Source organism: Sminthopsis crassicaudata, chromosome 3 (assembly GCF_048593235.1).
Source record: "Sminthopsis crassicaudata isolate SCR6 chromosome 3, ASM4859323v1, whole genome shotgun sequence".
NCBI lineage: Eukaryota > Metazoa > Chordata > Mammalia > Dasyuromorphia > Dasyuridae > Sminthopsis > Sminthopsis crassicaudata.
The window spans coordinates 357,286,156-357,302,718 of NC_133619.1; the positions used below are offsets into that span (position 1 = coordinate 357,286,156).

At 33.5% G+C, this 16,563-nt stretch overlaps 1 protein-coding gene across 3 annotated transcripts in view; it reads right to left on the reverse strand.

The window, feature by feature from the left end:
- Positions 1-16,563, reverse strand: part of CNTNAP5 (contactin associated protein family member 5) — a 949,942-nt gene that overhangs the window by 216,144 nt on the left and 717,235 nt on the right. The window lies entirely within an intron of this gene.

The window sequence follows — 16,563 nt, forward strand, 5'->3', positions numbered from 1 at the left end:
TGCTTTTTCTATGAATTGTTTTCATATTTTTTTTCAAAATTATGTGAATACATTTTCTTGTCTTACTAAAGACAATTTTATGAACACAATTGAATTTTCCTTAATGGTCAAGGATCTTTTAGAACTTTAGTATTAACATTCCGAGCATTCCTAGGAACTGCCTAAAATTTTTCACGAAGAAGGTAATGAGTCCTGCAGGAGATTATTCCTTAGGCACAACAAACATAGGCTTTCATCTAGAAAATGCTTTTAATACATCTTAGATATCATTATATTTTCTTATAATTTACTTCATTTGACCTCATTTGTGGTATTCTTGGTTTTTAATCCTTCATATTTGAATATACTTCTATCTTCTTCCTCATGTGGTAAGTTCTCTTATAAGAATGATTTAAAAAGAATAAAAAAAGCAATGTTACAAAACCAACACATCAACAATAATATAAACAACATGTCAAAAATCCATAGTTGTGTCTTTTGTTTTCCCTTGAAGTGGGAGAGAGAAAAAAGAAAAAAAAAAAAAAAAAGAAAGAAAGAAAGAAAGAAAGAAAGAAAGAAAGAAAGAAAGAAAGAAAGAAAGAAAGAAAGAAAGAAAGAAAGAAAGAAAGAAAGAAAGAAAGAAAGAAATTTGATTAAGGAATATAGTCAATTGGCTTCTGACGAATCAAAGTTTTATAGTGAAGATAATTATTGACTTACAAACAAGCAACTTTTATAAAAACCTATACATTAAAAAAAATAAAAATAAGTTTATCTTTTCCCTATTCTACCATCATTATCAAGGCTGATCCCATTTTCTGTGATAGAATCAGAAATGTTTTAGGAAAAGCAAATCAAACAAACATATACAGGCTAATATTTTAGAAGATTAAAAATAGAGTAACTGAAGTTATAAAAAGCTGGCATATTTTACGTCATGAGTATAAGAAAGACATATCCACAAGACTGACTTGCCTATAGAGTCGCTTCCTTAACCCCAAAAATATCATCCAGAATACTAATTGATTTTCTAATTTACTTTTATTTTTGTTATATTTTATAAACTTCTACCAATTAATTCCTTTGTTTTATTTATAAAGTACTTTCAGTGATGTAAATACTTTTTTTAGGAGAATTGAGGGTGACAACACAGAAGTCATCTGGTAATAAAAATCCATTTAGTCACATAGTTTTCTACTTAACACTAACATTTGATTATCTTTGTTAAGGAAATAGGAGTCTTGATTTGGAAAGATAAAGGTTGGTAAATTTGATATATTTTAGGTGTACATAAATATAGACATAAAGATAAAAGGTTTAGAAATAAAGCAACAGAAGTTACAGAAAGGTAGTATATCTTATGTCTTATATATGCATACATACATACACACACACTATATATATATACTTACATATATATACATACATATGTATATATATGCAAGTGCATACATGCATACATACACATATATATATACACACATGTATATACATATGTGTATACCTAAACCTCTAGATATGTACATATGCATATGTAGATATGTATATATATTTGTCTGTGTATTTATAAAATCAGGTAAAGGGCTTAAGGTAACATGAAGGTACAAAACCCCAGAAAAAAATGCAGTAAGACTTGGAAAGGATTCAAAAATTAAAAAAAAAAAAATAGTATAACAAATGTAACCTTATCCCTTTTCTAATTCTGATTAGAATCAGCTTTAAAATCAGCTAAAGGAATAACATTTTTTCCTGCTCTTGTTCTCTTTTATTCCATATCCACATCTCATCCCTCAAGAACTAAGTTTAGTATTCTATTTCAAACACATATGAATGAATTAAATAATTAATCAATAGATTTTCTTTTTTTTTAAATTTTATTCATTTTTCCAAATTATCCCCTCCCTCCCTCCACTCCCTCCCCCCGATGGCAGGTAATCCCATACATTTTACATGTGTTACAATATAACCTAGATACAATATATGTGTGTAAATACCATTTTCTTGTTGCACATTAATTATTAGCTTCCGAAGATATAAGTAACCTGGGTAGATAGACAGTAGTGCTAACAATTTACATTCACTTCCCAGTGTTCCTTCTCTGGGTATAGTTATTTCTGTCCATCATTGATCAACTGGAAGTGAGTTGGATCTTCTTTATGTTGAAGATTTCCACTTCCATCAGAATATATCCTCATACAGTATTGTTGTTGAAGTGTATAGTGATCTTCTGGTTCTGCTCATTTCACTCAGCAACAGTTGATTTAAGTCTCTCCAAGCCTCTCTGTATTCCTCCTGCTGGTCATTTCTTACAGAGCAATAATATTCCATAACCTTCATATACCACAATTTACCCAACCATTCTCCAATTGATGGACATCCATTCAACTTCCAGTTTCTAGCTACAACAAAAAGAGCTGCCACAAACATTTTGGCACATACAGGTCCCTTTTTACTCTTTAGTATTTCTTTGGGATATAATCCCAATAACAGCAATGCTGGGTCAAAGGGTATGCACAGTTTGATAACTTTTTGGGCATAGTTCCAAATTGCTCTCCAGAATGGCTGGATTCTTTCACAACTCCACCAACAATGTATCAGTGTCCCAGTTTTCCCACATCTCCTCCAACATTCATCATTATTTGTTCCTGTCATCTTAGCCAATCTGACAGGTGTGTAGTGGTATCTCAGAGTTGTCTTAATTAGCATTTCTCTGATCAGTAGTGATTTAGAACACTCTTTCATATGAGTGGAAATAGTTTCAATTTCATCATCTGAGAATTGTCTGTTCATATCCCTTGACCATTTATCAATTGGAGAATGGTTTGGTTTCCTATAAATCAGGGTCAGTTCTCTATATATTTTGGAAATGAGACCTTTGTCAGAACCTTTCCTTTTAAAAATATTTTCCCAATTTGTTACTTCCCTTCTAATCTTGTTTGCATTAGTATTGTTTGTACAGAAACTTTTTAGTTTGATGTAATCAAAATCTTCTATTTTGTGATCAATAATGATCTCTAATTCTCCTCTGGTCATAAATTCCTTCCTCCTCCATAGGTCTGATAGGTAGGCTATTCTCTGTTCCTCTAATCTATCAATAGATTTTCTAAAAAGTATTTATAAAGCACTTACTTTGTACTAAGCACTGGAAAAACAAATACAAAAGTGAGACAATACCATCCTTCAGGGAGCATATATTCTGTTTTTGAAGTAATAATACTTTATGTTGTTGTTCAGTTGTTTTAGTCATATGAGGTTATTACAAACAGGTGAATGGTTTACCATGTCCTTCTTCAACTCTTTTTACATATGAGGAACACATAAGGCAAAAAGGGTTAAATGACCTGGCCAGAGTCACATAGCTATCAAAGTGTATGAGGCCAGACCTGAAATTTGAAAAAATGAGTGTTCCTGATTTCAGGACTATCACTCTATCCACTTGCCACCTAGCTGCCCCAGATGATATTTATAGGATTTAGTTTCTGGGAGGATGGGAAAGACCTAGGGGTTCTTAGACTGAAGTTGAAGGGAAAATGGAAAGGGGTCTTTTGAACACAACAAGATGGCTGTTAAGTTCCAGTAGTCCTTAGTATATATTTATTGGTAGTAAGAATGCAGTGATATAAGTGGCCAAGTAGGCAGAAGTTGAAAAGGAACAGGTCCATGATCATCAGGGAAAAGAAATTAGGCCAGAAATCAAGAGTTGGGGGATATTTCATGAAGAAAGAAAGGGGGACAGGTAGAGTAATGTCTAATTCAGCCACCAAAGCAAAAAAGTGAAGAGGACTTTGTAGGAATGAGAAATGTTATGGAATATAAACAGAGAGTATTCTTGTCCATGGTATTCTCTGGGGCCTAGTACTCTCTAGGAAGGGCTGTGAAGGACATCAAAGTTTGATTAACCTCATCTGAAAAATTTAACCAATAGAAATAATTATAAATTGGATCAAATTTCCATGGAAAACAAACAGCTTATTTGCAAATGAATTTCTGGCACACAAATTGCTTTCTTTTATTCTTTCTCCAACCTTTATTTTATTTTATTTTATTTTATTTTATTTTATTTTATTTTATTTTATTTTATTTTATTTTATTTTAACTTGGTAGAAATCAAATGAACTGCCTGGGGCTTAATTTTGTTTCTAAATCATCATTCTTAAGTGACATCCTTGAGAGTCCAATGTTTTCCTTCCAATCACCTAATAATGGTTTTAAATGACTGTCAATAGATTGATTGTCAACAGAACATTTAGTCCTCTAAAGTCACTGAGAGAAAAGGAAATGGAGAAGGCAAAAAATAATGTATTTGAAGTTCCATTTTTGTCTTTCTCTTTCTCTGAGATCACTAAAACAACTTTTAAAGTGCTTTATAATATAAATATATTACACCAATACCTGACATGTGTGTACTATTTTATTCTTTGTACCCAGAAGATATTTGACAAAGTTTTGTTGAATCTATTTGGATTATTTTCAAAATCTGCCAGAGCAGAAAACTGAGGGTCTGAGACTTGTTCCTAATTTAGTGGTTCAGTCTAAACTAGGACTCAGTTCTCCTGATCCTTGGCCTATATGTTGTGCTTTTTTTCTTTCCCCTAATTAAAACATAGCACACCATTCTTCTTCTCTCTTCAGAAATGTGAAATAGCAAAATAATATTTTAGCTTCTTTTAAAATATATAAAAAAATTATTATTAAAAAAACCTGACAGCTTATTTTAACTATAGAAAGTTTAGGTCAGAGCAGAAAAAATAATAATTCACATTTATACAATACTGTAAGAACGATTTGCAATACAATTTACATTTGTTATCTCACCTGATCCTTGCAACTCTATGAGGTGAGTGCTAATATTATCTGTATTTTGCCCTTGAGGTACCTGAGACTGTGATCTGTTAAGTGACTTGCCCAGAGTCACACAACTGGAATTATTGGAAGCTCAGTCTAAGTTAAGCTTTCAAGATGAAGACCCAGTCACTCAACCGTCCAATCACTATAGTTATAATGCTCCTCTCTATATTACAATCAGGGTTTTAAAATGAAGGATTTGGAAAATTGGCAGCTCTTTAATAGTAAGATTAACAGAAATGTAGTTTCCTTACTGGTAAAGAATACCTCTGCTTTTACCTTATATCCCTAGTTCTTAGCAGATCCCATAGCAAATAGCAAGAACTTTTTTTTTTCATTATTATTCAGTCATCCCTTTATTCAATTTCTCAGATGAAATTTGTTTGTGACTTTCTGGTAAGTGGCTGAGGCAGGACCTGATGCACTGTAGAACCAAGATTGCATTTGCTCTTTGCTGTATGCTTATTCTTTTTCTTCCTAAAATCCACTTTGGATCATGTGCTCAGCTTTAAAACCTCCAGAAGTTCCTCATTGCCTCTAAGAAAATATATACTTTTCCATGTAAAATGTAATTCTCTTCACAAGTTTGCTCGAACTTTCCTTTCCACACTAGCATTTTAATCCCATTTATACACTCTATCATACATCCACATTGACCTCATACATTTCTTCATAAACAATATTATTCTATGTCTCGTATCACTTCCTTTGCACAGGTTCCCCTTCATATTTGTAACACACTTCTTAGAATCTCCTGGCTTATTCTTCTATAGAAGGCCTTTTATGATTCCTTCAAGTGCCAGGGATAACTTGAAATAGTCCCCAAAATAGCCCTATCCTTAGAAATAATCATGTAATATGTACATGCATGCACCTATGCATTACTGCTATATGTATGTATATGTATGCATATATGCATATATGCATGTATTTATTATAGTCAGTGTTGAATGGTTGAGTGACAACTGCCCTTGTATAGTGAGAACTCATAACTAGCCCCAGAACAGGAGTTAGCAGGAAAACTGTACAGTACAAGCCAAATTCACATAGCAAGAGGTTGGGTTAAGTCTTAATTCTGTAATTCACTACCTGTGTGACCAAGGACAAATAATTTAGTGACAAAATCCATGATTTATTGAATATCAGCCTAGTCTTCTGAATAGAAACTAGGCCAAAGTATTAGAGAAATCTGCGGCCAAATATTGACTGTGACAAATACTGTAGCCATATGAGCAAGCCTATCAATTAATTTCTCAGTTAAAATCTCAGAGAAAGATTTGATTTACATCATTAGAACCATTAAAAAAGGAGGGAGCATCTCAGTACAATCTACAGAAGAAATAACCATTGTATTGTCGACTATCTACTTTGAAAGAACTATATTTTTTCAAGGTAAGAGCTGTAATTTTTGAGAATTCTTAATCACTTTGAGTTGTTGAACAGAATTCCAACTTGTCCCTATCTTTAACCTTACACTTGTTTAAATTAAATTTTTGACAGTTAGGAAAATAGTAAGTGTACCAGAATTCTCAGAATCCCTTCAATTATAGCCAAAAGACCTTAACCACTGGTGGGAAAATATATCATAAATATTCACATGAATGCTATTTTAAAATAAACTCAAACTACTAATTGAATAGAAAGCAAAAAAATCAGTGTAGATTGCTTTGGAGAAATTACTCAATGTTTTCAATTATGTTAAACTGCTCATTACTAGGAGTAGGGAGGGAGGGAGTGCTACTAGTTTTAAGTAAACTCAAACTACTAAATTAAGTAGAAGGGACAAATCAAATCAAACTAGTTTGCTTTTGAAAAAATTACAGCATTTTCAATGATTTTAAACTGCCCACACCTTGAGGGAGGGGAGACATCTTTTTAAAACCATTTATTCTTGTAATTTTATAGACGTGCATATCATGGAAGATGAAGACACAGGTACTGTTGGGCTCTGGTGTTGGCAGTTGCAGAGCTAGTCAATGCCAAAATTAATAGGCTCATTTTTGCCTCTTTTTTTGCAATGGCTTGATTTTAAAAGAAAGAAATTCTTTCTTCAAAAATTCCTTACCATAACTGGCTTCCCCGAATCCCATAAATGGTTGCTTTGGAATAGGACACTACAGTTACATGTGTTTTACTAAAATTTTCTGAGAACTTGATTTCTATAGAAATATATATCAGATCTATTAATGTGTTTTTCTGAAAAAAGGAGTTCATTACAGATCAAGTTTCCATCCTAAGAGAAAACATGGGCAATAATAGAGTGTTTGCACAGGGAAACCAGGGTGGGGAGTCAGAATGTTTAAGCTTCCATGTACCAGAAATTGTCTTTGAGCCTAGGCTACTTGGTTTAGTTACTCTTTCCTAGATGCAAGCAGGAAGTTTGGCAGATTTGCTACAAAAGACAATTTGCAAACCTCTGAGATCTGGAAGAAGGCCAGACCTAGCCCCAATAGCCCCAATTATTCAGCACCAGAAGTCAATCAGTAGAACTTACCCAGGACAAACTAAAGCAGTTGTTGCTCCTTTTCAATAAGAGCAGACCAAAAGCCTTTTAAAAATGAGCTGGGAAAAAAAAAAAAAAAAAAAAAAAAAAAAAAAAACCTCTCTTCATAGCTGTTTATGGAAAGAGAGAGAAACAGACTTCAAATCCTGAAGTTAAAGGCAAATCAACTCCAGATGAAGCCCCACAAAGAGATATGATGCTAGTCCTCATTTCACAAGGCTTTCTCAGATTGCATAAAGAATCATAAAAAAGAGAAGAAAAATGGGGAAAGGCAGCGTGATCTTTGCAAGAAAGGATGAGAAAAGCATACAATCCCTACAAAATAGATTTAATGAAATGGAAAAGGCATGTGACACCTTATAAAATATGAAAAAGACAACAATTTGCTGAAAAACAAAATTTGTGAAATGAAAAAAAAAATGCCATGAACCAAACAATTCAATTGGTCAAATATAAAAGGAGCAAAAAGAAAACGTAAGAAAATAATACACTGAAAATTAAAATTGAACAAGTGGAAGTGACTCAATAAGACTTAAAGAATCAGTCAAACAAAAACAAAACAAAACAAAACAAAACAAAAAAAGGAAAAATAGAAGAAAATGTGAACTACCTCCTCAGAAAAACAACTGACCTGGAATATAGATGTTGGAGAGACAATCTAGGGATTATTGGACTTCCTGAAAGCCATGATGAAAAAAAAAATCTAAATATGATCTTACAGGAAATGATAAAGGAAAACTACTCTGCTGGCTTAGAATCAGAAAGTAAAATAGACATTAAAAGAATTCACCAATCACCTCCTGAAAGAAACACCAAAATTAAAACTCCAAGGAATATTATGGCTAAATTTCAGAACTACCACACTAAAAAAATATATTTCAAGCAGCCATAAAGAAACAATTTAAATACCAAGGAGCCACAATGAGGATTACCCAGGATCTAGCAGTTTCCATGTAAAAGGATCAAAGAGCCTGGAATCTGATATTCCAAAAAGCAAAGGAACTTGGATTATAGCCAAGAATAAGCTATCCAGCTAAAATTGGCTTGATCTTTCAGAGAAAAAGATAGAAATTCAATGATATCAGTGAATTTCATCTATTTCTAATGAAGAGACCAGAACTGGAAAAAAAAATTTTTTTTTTGATCTCCAGAGAATTCAAAGGAAGCATAAAAAGGTAAAATGGAAAGAACTCTTGAGAACTATATTTCTGTTATGGGTATGCTTAGAGAATGCAAGTATAATTTGATTTTATTATGATAATATGAAAATGAAACTAGAAATGGAAAGGGGATCACCCTAGAAAAAGAGGAAAAAGGAGGTAAAATTAGGGAAATTACACCTCATAAAGAGGCAAAGAAGACATAATTGAGCAAAAGAAGGGAGAGGAGTGAGCATTGAGTGAATCTTGGCCTCATCAGATTTGACCTAAAGAGAGAATATCAGACATAGTTGATTTTACAGAGAAACTTGTTTCAGCTTATAGAGAAGTAGGAGAGGAAAGGATAAAAGAAAGATAAAGATTAATAGAAGGGAAAAAAATATTAGGGGAAAGGTGCAAAAAAGGAGGGAGGCTCTAAAGGAGGAGGATTGTTTGAGAGAGGTAGTCATCAAAAGCAAAATACTGAGGAGGAAGGAATCAGCAAAAGAAAGAGAAAAGCCTAACTTAGGGTGAATAATATGGCAGGAAATACAGAATTAGTTATTTTAACTGTAAATGTGAATGGGATGAACACTCACATAAAATGGAAGCATATAGCAGACTGGATTAAAAACCAGAATCCTACAATATATTATTTACAAGAAACACATTTAAAGCAGAGTGATGCATACAGATTAAAGGTAAAGAGCTAGAGCAGAATCTATTATGCTTCAGATGAAAAAAAAAAAAAAAAAAAAAAAGCAGGGGTAGCAATCCTGATCCCACATCAAGTAAAAGCAAAGGTAGATCTAATTAAAAGAGTTAAGGAAAAAAAGTACATTTTACTAAAGAGTATCATATATAATGAAGAAATTTCAATACTAAACATGTATGCACAAAGTGGCACAGCATCCAAATTCCTTTTTTTTTTATTTTATAATTATAAATTTTTTTGACAGTATATATGCATGAGTAATTTTTTTATAACGCTATCCCTTGTATTCATTTTTCCAAATTATCCCCTCCCTCCCTCTACTCCCTCCCCTAGATGACAGGCAATCCCATACATTTTAAATGTGTTACAATATAACCTACATACAATATGTGTGTGTATATCTCATTTTCTTGTTGTACATTAAGTATTAGATTCCAAAGTAACCTGGGTAGATAGACAGTAGTGCTAATAATTTACATTCACTTCCCAGTGTTCCTTCTCTTGGTGTAGTTGTTTTTGTCCATCATTGATCAACTGGAAGTGAGTTGGATATTCTTTATGTTGATGATATCCGCTTCCATCAGAATACATCTTCATACAACATTGAAGTGTACAGCGATCTTCTGGTTCTATTCATTTCACTCAGCATTAGTTGATGTAAGTTTCTCCAAACCTCTCTGTATTCCTCCTGCTGGTCATTTCTTACAGAGCAATAATATTCCATAACCTTCATATACCATAATTTACCAAACCATTCTCCAATTGATGGACATCCATTCAACTTCCAGTTTCTAGCTACAACAGAAAGAGCTGCCACAAACATTTTGGCAATACAGGTCCCTTTCCCCTCCTCAGTATTTCTTTGGGATATAAGCCCAATAGCAGCAATGCTGGATCAAAGAGTATGCACAGTTTGATAATTTTTTGGGCATAGTTCCAAATTGCTCTCCAGAATGGCCGGATTCTTTGACAACTCCACCAACAATGTATTTGTCCCAGTTTTCCCACATCCCCTCCAACATACATCATTATTTGTTCCTATCATCTTAGCCAATCTTACAGGTGTGTAATGATATCTCAGAGTTGTCTTAATTTGCATTTTTCTGATCAGTAGTGATTTGGAACACTCTTTCATATGAGTGGATATATTTTCAATTTCATCATCTTAGAATTGTCTGTTCATATCCCTTGACCATTTATCAATTGGAGAATGGTTTGATTTCTTATAAATTAGGATCAATTCTCTATATATTTTGGAAATGAGACCTTTATGAGTACCTTTAATTGGAAAAATGTTTTCCCAGTTTGTTACTTCCCTTCTAATCTTGTTTGCATTAGTATTGTTTGTACAGAAACTTTTTAGTTTGATGTAATCAAAACCTTCTATTTTGTAATCAATAATGATCTCTAGTTCTCCTCTGGTCATAAATTCCTTCCTCCTCCACAGGTCTGAGAGGTAGACTATTCTCTGTTCCTCTAATCGATTTATGATCTCATTCTTTATGCCTAAATCATGGACCCATTTTGATCTTATCTTGGTATATGGTGTTAAGAGTGGATCCATATCTTATTTCTGCCATACTAATTTCCAGTTTTCCCAATAGTTTTTTCCAAATAATGAATTTTTATCCCTAATGTTGGTATCTTTGGGTTTGTCAAAGACTAGATTGCTATAGATGTACCCTTTTTTGTCCTTTGTACCTAATCTGTTCCACTGATCGACCGGTCTATTTCTTAGCCAATGCCAAATGGTTTTGGTGACTGCTGCTATAAAATATAGCTTTAGATCAGGTACAGCTACACCACCTTCATCTGACTTTTTTTTCATTAGTTCCCTTGCAATTCTTGACCATTTATTTTTCCATATGAATTTTGTTGTCATTTTTCTAGGTCATTAAAATAGTTTCTTGGGTGTCTGGTATAGCACTAAATAAATAGATTAGTTTGGGGAGTATTGTCATCTTTATTATATTCACTTGGCCTATCCAAGAGCACTGAATGCCTTTCCAATTATTTAAATCTACTTTATTTTTGTGGCAAGTGTTTCATAATTTTGCTCATATAATTCCTGACTTCTTTCATAGATGGATTCCCAAATATTTTATACTCTCAACATTTGTTTGGAATGGAATTTCTCTTTGTATCTCTTGCTGTTGCATTATGTTGGTGATATAAAAAATGCTGAGGATTTATGTGGATTTATTTTGTATCCTGCAACTTTACTAAAATTCTGAATTATTTCTAATAGCTTTTGAGCAGATTCTTTGGGGTTCTCTAAGTATACCATCATGTCATCTGCAAAGAGTGATAGTTTGATTTCCTCATTTCCTACTCTAATTCCTTGAATCTCTTTCTCGGCTCTTATTGCCGAGGCTAGCGTTATTAGCACTATATTGAATAGTAATGGTGATAGTGGGCAACCTTGTTTCACTCCTGATCCTATAGGGAAAGGTTGCAGTTTATCTCTATTGCATATTATGCTTACTAACGGTCGTAAATATATACTCCTGATTATTCTAAGGAATAGTCCATTTATTCCTATACTCTCAAGCATTTTTAGTAGGAATGGATGTTAGATTTTATCAAATGCTTTTTCTGCATCTATTGAGATGATCATATGGTATTTATTAGTTTGATTATTAATATGATCAATTATACTAATAGTTTTCCTAATATTAAACCAGCCCTGCATTCCTGGTATAAATCCTACTTGATCATAGTGTATTATCCTGGGATGATCTTCTGAATTCTTTTTGCTAATATCATATTTAACATTTTAGCATCAATATTCATTAAGGAAATTGGTCTATAGTTTTCTTTCTCAGTTTTTGATCTACCTGGTTTAGGTATTAATACCATGTCTGTGTCATGAAAGGAGTTTTGTAGGACTCCTTTATCCCCTATTTTTTCAAATAGTTTATATAACATTGGGGCTAATTGTTCTTTAAATGTTTGGTAGAATTCACATGTAAATCCATCTGGTCCTGGGGATTTTTTCCTGGGGAGTTGATTAATAGCTTGTTCTAATTCTTTTTCTGAAATGGGACTATTTAAGCAATTTATCTCCTTCTCTGTTAATCTAGGAAGCCTATATTTTTGGAGGAAGTCATCCATTTCACTTAAGTTATCAAATTTATTGAGATGAAGTTGGGCAAAATGACTCATTATTTCTCTAATTTCCTCTTCATTGGTGGAAAAATTCCCCCTTTTCATTTGTAAGACTAACAATTTGATTTTCCTCTTTCCTTTTTCTGATCAGATTTACCAAAGGTTTATCTATTTTATTGGTTTTTTCATAAAACCAACTTTTGGTTTTATTTATTAATTCAATAGTTTGTTTATTTTTTTTTACTTTCAATAGTATTGATTTCTCCTTTTAATTTTTGTATTTCAAGTTTGATTTTTGCTTGGGGGTTTTTAATTTGGTCTTTTTCTAGCTTTTTAAGTTGCAGGCCCAATTCATTAATCTCTTTCTCTATTTTGTTCAAATAAGTCTTTAAAGATATAAAATTTCCCCTTATTACCACTTTAGCTGCATCCCACACATTTTGGTATGATGTCTCATCATTGTCATTATCTTAGGTGAAATTATTAATTGTTTCTATAATTTGCTGTTTCACCCAGTCATCCTTTAAGATGAGATTATTCAGTTTCCAATTACTTTTTGGTCTATTTACCCCTAATTTCTTACTGAATGTAGCTTTTATTGCATTGTGATCTGAGAAGAAGACATTTATTATTTATGCCTTCCTGCATTTAATTTTGAGATCTTTATGTCCTAATATATGGTCAATTTTTGTATAGGTTCCATCAACTGCTGAGAAGAAACTATATTCCTTTCTATCGCCATTCAGTTTTCTCCAAAGGTCTATCATACCTAGTTTTTCTAATGTTCTATTTACTTTTTAAATTTCTTTCTTATTTGTGGTTTGATTTGTCTAAATCTGAGAGTGCAAGGTTGAGATCTCCCATTATTATAGTTTTACTGTCTATTTCTTTTTGCAACTCCCTTAACTTTTCCTTTAGAAAGTTACATGCTATACCACTTGGTGCATATATGTTTAGTATTGATATGGCTTCATTGTTTATGCTACCTTTTAGCAGGATATAGTTTCCTTCCTTATCTCTTTTAATTAGATCAACTTCTGCTTTTGCTTGATCTTAGATAAGGATGGCTACCCCTGCTTTTTTGGCTTTCCCTGAAGCATAATAGATTCTGCTCCAACCTTTTACCTTTACTCTGTATGTATCTCCCTGCTTTAAGTGTGTTTCCTGCAGACAATATATTGTAGGGTTCTGACTTTTGATCCAGTCTGCTATCCGTCTCCATTTGATGGGAGAGTTCATCCCATTCACATTTACAGTTAAAATTACCAATTCTGTATTTCCTGCCATCATATTATCCCCAGATCATGCTTTTTCCCTTGATCCCCCCTGAACCCTTTAACCAATATTTAATTTATAGACCCCACTTGTGACGCGCAGCCAAGCCTTCCAGTGTCTTCCCTTATTCCCCTTTTCCTTTTCACTTTTCTTCTCCCCCGAAAGAGAATTCTCTGAAAAACAAATATGTCAATTATTTACTCTTTGAGTCTATTATGATGAGAGTAAGATTCACACAATGTTTCTCCCCCTCTCTAAATTCCCTCAGATATGGTATATTTTCTATGCCTCTTCCTGGGATGTAGTTTCTCTCTTTTTATCACTCCTTCCCCTTTTTCTGATACTACCCCCTTCCCTTTACTACTCCCCCCCCTTGTTTTTTTACATCAGTAAAATCAAATTATCCATGTGGACTTTCTATATATCCACAACAGAGATACAGTTCTCAAGGGTTCTGTGTACCTTTTTCTGTTTCTCTTCAGTCTTGTTTAAGTCTGTTTTTTTTCTTAGTAACAAATGGAATTCCTCTGTTTCATTAAATGACCATCTTCTTCCATGGAACAAAATGCTAAACTTAGCTGGGTAGTTTATTCTTGGTTGCAGTCCTTGATCTTTTGCTTTTCGGAATATCAGGTTCCAGGTCCTTTGATTTTTTAATGTGGAGACAGCCATATTTTGAGTGATCCTTATTGTGACCCCTTGATATTTGAATTGTTTTTTTCTAGCTGCTTGCAATATTTTTTTACTTTGTGTGGTAATGCTTCAGCTTAGCCACAATATTCTGTGAAGTTCTTTTTTTAGGGTCTTTTTCAGAAGGTGTTCGATGAATTCTTTCAACGCCTATTTTCCCTTCTGTTTCTATTATCTCTGGACAGTTCTCTTTGATTATTTCCTGCAAAATAGAATCTAGGCTCTTTTTTTGGTCATATTTTTCAGGAAGTCCAATGATCCTCAAATTTTCTCCTAGATCTATTTTCCACGTCTATTTTCCCAGTAAGTACTTGACATTATTCTCCAGCTTTTCATTTTTTTTTTTGTTTTGTTTGACTGATTCTTGAATGAATCATTCATTTCTATTTGTTCCGTCCTGATTTTTAATGAGTTATTTTCTTCATTTTAGTTCTTTTTGTATATGCCCAATTGAGTTTTAAAATGAATTATTTTGCTCTATTGAATTTTTTTCCATTTCCCTAATATTTTTAGAGAATTATTTTCTTTTTCCAATTCAGAAATCCTACTTTCTTGAGAATTTTTTATCTTTTCCAATTCAGAAATCCTACTTTCTTGTGATTTTTTAACCTTTTCTAATTCACAAATGTTGTTTCCCTGCATCTCCTTGGAATTCCTTATTTTTTCCAACTCAAATTTCAGAATGTTGTTATTATCTATCATAGCTTCTCTTTCCTTTCACCATTTTTCTTCAAACTCTCTGAACTTTTTAATAGTCTCTTGTAGGAGAGAGTTATGTGATGGGAGGCAGGTATTTTTCCCGTTTAGGCTGTTATCTGCTGACTCTCTGCTATTAACTTCCTCAGGGTTGGATACCCGCTCTTTCTCTGAATAGAAGGAATCAATGGTTCCCTTTAGCTTTTTACTCATGGTTAAAAAATCTTTTTTAGGATAAGAAGTTTATTTATTTATTTCTTTACTAGCTTCCTCCCAGACTGGATGGATGCAGCGGCCCCTGTGCCTGATCTCTGGGAGAGAGTTCCCCTCCCTCTCCCTGGAAGTGACTCAGAGGTGATTAGTACAACTGCGCTGTGAGGGTTGCCCAGTGAAGTACCCTGCTATGTGTCCTAGCAACTTCTCTGAGGTTTAAGACTGAACAGTAAAAGCAACACAAAGCCTAGCCAATGTGTTCCGTGGGGTGTGGATATCAGCAGCTGATGTGAAAAGATCCTGCACTCAAACTGGGAGTGTCTGCCCAGAAACTGCGGTCCCTATTTCAAAGGTTCCGCTTCTCTGGTACTTCTGAGGCTGAATTCCACAGCCTCCAGCCAAGCCCGGCACTATGTGGATTAGATGTTGCATCAGGCTGTGTCCCCACTGTTCAACCTCTTAGGTACCCCAAGGTGAAGCCCCAGACAGCAGAAAGTGGCTGCACAGCCTTGCCGAGATCTGTTAGGTCACTTCCGGATTGGGATGGTTCTGATATCTGGTTTTAATATTTTAAAGTGGCTTGATTTTTCTTCTGAACTGCTGTTTTATAAGCAGAGAAGAGCTATCAGCCTGTGCCAAATTCCTCTATCTCAGTGGCTTCTCTGATCCCAGAGTTTTCCTCAGCCCGATCGGCACAGTGTGCTAGCACCTAACCCTCTGTGCTGGCCTTTTTTCTTCCTACACCGGGGAACCGACCTTTTCTGTTGAAACTCTGGATTCTCTTCAGCTGGTATGTTGTGCTTTCAATCCTTGTGGTTTCTATCAGTCCAGCATTATTTTTGAGGCTTATTTAACTAATTGGTAATGAGGGAAGAAGGGAGCTTACAAAATTGTGTGTATCTTCTCTATCATCTTGGCTCTGCCCCCCCCCCCCAATTCCTAAAGGAGAAGTTAAGAGAGCTGCAAGAAGAAATAGATAGCAAAACTATACCAGTGGGCAATTTCAAACTGGCTCAATAAATAAGAAAGAAGTTAAGGAGGTAGAATATTAGAAAAATTAGGTATGATAGATCTGTGAAGAAATTGAATGGAGACAGAAAGGAGTTTACTTTTTTCTCAGTGATTCATGGAACCTATACAAAAATGACCATGCAGTAGGGCATAAATATACATATATATACATATATAATATATACAAATATACATATATATATATATATATATATATGTATATATATATATATAAATATGTAATGGAAAGAATATGGAAATGGAAAGAATAAAAGATGGGAAAAGAAATTTACATGATAATCTTATTATATATTTAAAAAGAACAACAAGTTTCAGATATATATGCAAGCATATAATTATCATTATTAGTAGTATTTATTATGATGTGT